The sequence below is a fragment of the Triticum dicoccoides genome, chromosome 4B, assembly GCF_002162155.2.
Source record: "Triticum dicoccoides isolate Atlit2015 ecotype Zavitan chromosome 4B, WEW_v2.0, whole genome shotgun sequence".
Classification (NCBI taxonomy): Eukaryota; Viridiplantae; Streptophyta; class Magnoliopsida; order Poales; family Poaceae; genus Triticum; species Triticum dicoccoides.
Window position 1 is genome coordinate 373,057,710 of NC_041387.1, and position 4,769 is coordinate 373,062,478.

Sequence of the window (4,769 nt, forward strand, 5' to 3'; positions counted from 1 at the left end):
TGTAGAAAATGATATTACCATCAGCGTTCGTCTTCCTCTTGAAGATCCATTTACTTTCAATGGCTTACCGATCATCGGGCAAGTCCACCAAAGTCAACAATTTGTTCTCATACATGGATCCTATCTCAGATTTCATGGCCTCAAGCCATTTGTCGGAATCTGGGCTCATCATAGCTTTTTCATAGTTTGTAGGTTCGTCATTATCTAACAACATGACTTCCAGGACAAGATTACCATAGCACTCTGGTGCGGTACATGTTCTGGTCGACCTACGAGGTTCAGTAGTAACTTGATATGAAGTTTCATGATCATCATCATTAGCTTCTTCTCTAGTTGGTGTAGGCATCACGGGAACGATTTTCTCTGATGTGCTACTTTCCAATTCGAGAGAAGGTACAACTACCTCGTCAAGTTCTACTTTCCCCCCACTCACTTCTTTCGAGAGAAACTTCTTCTCTAGAAATGACCCATTCTTAGAAACAAAGATCTTGCCTTCAGATTTGTTGTAGAAGGTATACCCAATAGTTTGTTTAGGGTATCCTATCAAGATCCACTTCTCTGCTTTGGGTTCGATCTTATCAGGCTAAAGCCTTTTGACATAAGCGTCGCATCCCCAAACTCTAAGAAACGACAACTTAGGTTTCTTGCCAAACCATTGTTCATAAGGTGTATTCTCAACGGATTTAGACGGTGCCCTATTTAACATGAATGCGGATGTCTCTAATGCATAACCCCAAAACGATAGCGCCAAATTGGTAAGAGACATCATAGAACACACCATATCTAATAAAGTATGGTTACGATGTTCGGACACACCATTACACTGTGGTGTTCCAGGTGGCGTGAGTTGTGAAACAATTCCACATTGTCTTAAATGAAGGCCAAACTCGTAACTCAGATGTTCACCTCCACGATCATATCGTATAAACTTTATATTCTTGTTATGATGATTCTCCACTTCACACTGAAATTCTTTGAACTTTTCAAATGTTTCAGACTTATGTTTCATCAAGTAGATATACTCATCCCTACTTAAATCATCTGTGAACGTTAGAAAATAATGATACCCGCCTCATGCTTCAATACTCATCGAACCGCATACATCGGTATGCATTATTTCCAATAAGTCATTTGCTTGCTCGATTGTTCCGGAGAACAGAGTTTTAGTCATCTTACCCATGAGGCATGGTTCGCAAGTATCAAATGATTCATAATCAAGTGATTCCAAAAGTCCATCCGCATGGAGTTTCTTCATGTGCTCTACACCAATATGACCTAAGCGACAGTACCAAAAGTATGTTGCACTATCATTATCAACTTTGCATCTTTTGGCATCAATATGAATATGTGTATCACTACAATCGAGATTCAACAAGAATAGACCATGCACTAAGGTTACATGACCATAAAAGAAGTTACTCATATAAATAGAACAACCATTATTCTTTGACTTAAATGAATAACCGTCTCACAATAAACAAGATCCAGATATACTATTCATGCTCAACACTGGCACCAAATAACAACTATTAAGGTCTAAAACTAATCCCGAAGGTATATGTAGAGGTAGTGTGCCGACGGCGATCACATCAACCTTGGAACCATTTCCGACACGCATCATCACCTCGTCCTTAGCCAATCTTCATTTATTTCGTAGCTCCTATTTCGAGTTACAAATATGAGCAACCTAACTAGTATAAAATACCCAGGCGCTACTACGAGCATTAGTAAGGAACACATCAATAACATGTATATCAAATATACCTTTATTCACTTTGCCATCCTTCTTATCTGCCAAGTACTTGGGGCAGTTCCGCTTTCAGTGACCATTTCCTTTGTAGTAGAAGCACTCAATTTCAGACTTGGATCCAACTTTGGGCTTCTTCATGGGAGCACAACTTGCTTGCCATTTTTCTTGAAGTTCCCTTTCTTTCCCTTGCCCTTTTTCTTAAAACTAGTGGTCCTGTTAACAATCAACACTTGATGCTCTTTCTTGATTTGTACCTCCATCAATTTCAGTATCGTGAAGAGCTCAGGAATCATTCTCGGCATCCCTTGCATATTACAGTTCATCATGAAGCATTTGTAGCTTGGTGGAAGTGACTGAAGAACTCTATCAATAAGACTCTCAACTGGAAGGTCGATTCCCGGTTGAGTCAAGTGGTTGTGGTACCCAGAAATTCTGAGTATGTGTTCACTGACAGAACTTTTCTCCTCCATCTTACAGCTAAAGAACTTTTTAGAGACTTCATATCTCCCAACCCTGGTATTAACTTGAAATATCAAATTCAGTTCTTGGAACATCTCATATGCTCTGTGGCATTCAAAACGCTTTTGAAGTCCCGGTTCCAAGCCGTAAAGCATGACACTGTGAACTATCGAGTAGTCATTAGATCGAGCCTCCCAGACGTTCATAACGTCTACATCAGCTCCTGCAGCAGGTCTGTCACCTAGCGGTGCATCAAGGACATAATCTTCCGTGCAGTAATGAGGATAATCTGAAGTTACAGACCCAGTCCGTGTAGTTTCTACCATCATCTTTCAACTTAGCTTTCTCTAGGAACGCATTAAAATTCAAGGGAACGCTAGCACGAGCCATTGGTCTACAACATAGATTTACCAAAACTACTAGGACTAAGTTCATTATAAATTTTAGTTCAAATAATGAAATTACTAATGAACTCCCACTTAAATCAACATCCCTCAAGTTTTCTAAGTGATACATGATCCAAATCAACTAACCCATGTCCGATCATCACATGAGATGGGGTAGTCTTCAATGGTGATCATCTCCATGTTTATCATATCTACTATATGACTCATGTTTGACCTTCCGGTCTCTAGTGTTCCGAGATCATGTCTATAGATGCTAGGCTTGTCAAGTTTAACCCAAGTATTCTGCATGTGCAAAACTGGCTTACACATGTTATATGTGAACATAGAGTCTATCACACCCGATCATCATGGGGTGCTTCAAAACGACGAAGTTTAGCAACGACACATACTCAGGGACAACACTTTTATCTTAAAATTAAGTGAAGGGATCATCTTATAATGCTACCATCGTTCTAAGCAAAATAAGATGCATAAAGGATAAACATCACATGCAATCAAAATATGTGACATGATGTGGCCATCATCATCTTGTGCTTTTGATCTCCATCTCCAAAGCATCGGCATGATCTCCATCGTCACCGGCACGACACCTTGATCTTCTTTATTGCGTCGGGGTCATCTCACCAACTATTGCTTCTACAACTATTGCTAACGCATAAATTATATATATGACGCTAAATGATTGACACACAAGTCATATAATAATTAGAGACAACCCTAAGGCTCCTGCCGGTTGTCGTACTCATCGACATGCAAGTCGTGAACTTATTACGAAACATGATCATCTCATACATCAACATATATCTTATCACATCTTGACCATATCACATCACAACATGCCCTGCAAAAATAAATTAGACGTCCTCTACTTTGGTGTTGCAAGTTTTACGTGGCTGCTACGGGCAACTAGCAAGAACCCTTAATACCTACGCAAAACCACAATGCTGATTATCAAGTTGCTACTTAACCTTCTGCAAAGACCACCATAGTCAAATTAGATTGAACTAAAGTGGGAGAAATAAACACCCGCCAACCACCTTTATGCAAAACAAGTTGCATGTTAGTCGGTGGGAACCGGTCTCATGTACGTGGAGATGTAAGGTTGGTCCGACCCGTTTCATCCCACAATACCGCCAAGTCAAAATAAGACATAGGTAGGAAGCAATATGAACATCACCGCCCACAACTCCTTCACTACTGGAGGATGCTGCTAACGTGACACTACGATCAGAGACCCTTCGAGAAACTGTGTGTGATGCAATAATCGCAAACAATGGTGTAAGAAAACTTTCAAAAATGTGCAAAACATTTGCGATGAAGGATGCATCAAACATGGTTCAAATTTTAGTTGCGTGTGCGATGCAGGGCATACGGTTCAGTTCAATTAACTATTTTCGATGAGGAGGAACAAAAGAAACGGGGAGCCAGATGAAGGCGTGTGCGATACACGGCATACGATTCACTCGGATGAACTGTTTGTGATTAGGTAACACAAAAGAAATGGTCAGCTAGATCAAGGTGTGTGCGATATACAACATGCGGTTCACTCAGATGAACTGTTTGTGTTGAGACAAGAGAACAGAAATGGTTCAATATAACAAGATGTGTGTGATATGCGGCAAACAGGTCTGTATTTAGAAATGTGTGGGAAGACCGATAACAACACAGACGATTCCTGTTAACAAGCCATGTGTTGTGAGCAAACAACTGTTGGTGTACAATTATTAGTGATTGATGAAATATTCACCGACGGGTTCCCTTGTTTAGTCCGTGTGCGATGTGATTTGCTCTGTCTACAGAGCATCAACATATATACTGAAAAAGACAACATTGCATAACCAAATTAAGCACACAATTACACAAGTGGCTACACAGATAATATTTTCACACACCAAAGTAAGCAATTACATGCATACTAAACCAGGAGAAACAAGAAACTAATCATCTACTTCTTGTTGCGACAACGCTTGCCATTGCTCTGCTTCCGGCTGGATCCCTGGCCGTTTTGGGGAAGGATGCACTTCCTCATGTCAACGATCCGCATGTACATGTTGTAGCATGTGTACGCCTCCTTGGTCGTGTACACAACGTGAGCTTTGTCGAGTTTCTCCATCCAGGACAAGTGCCAGGCACGCTTGTCCTTGTTGTAGGAA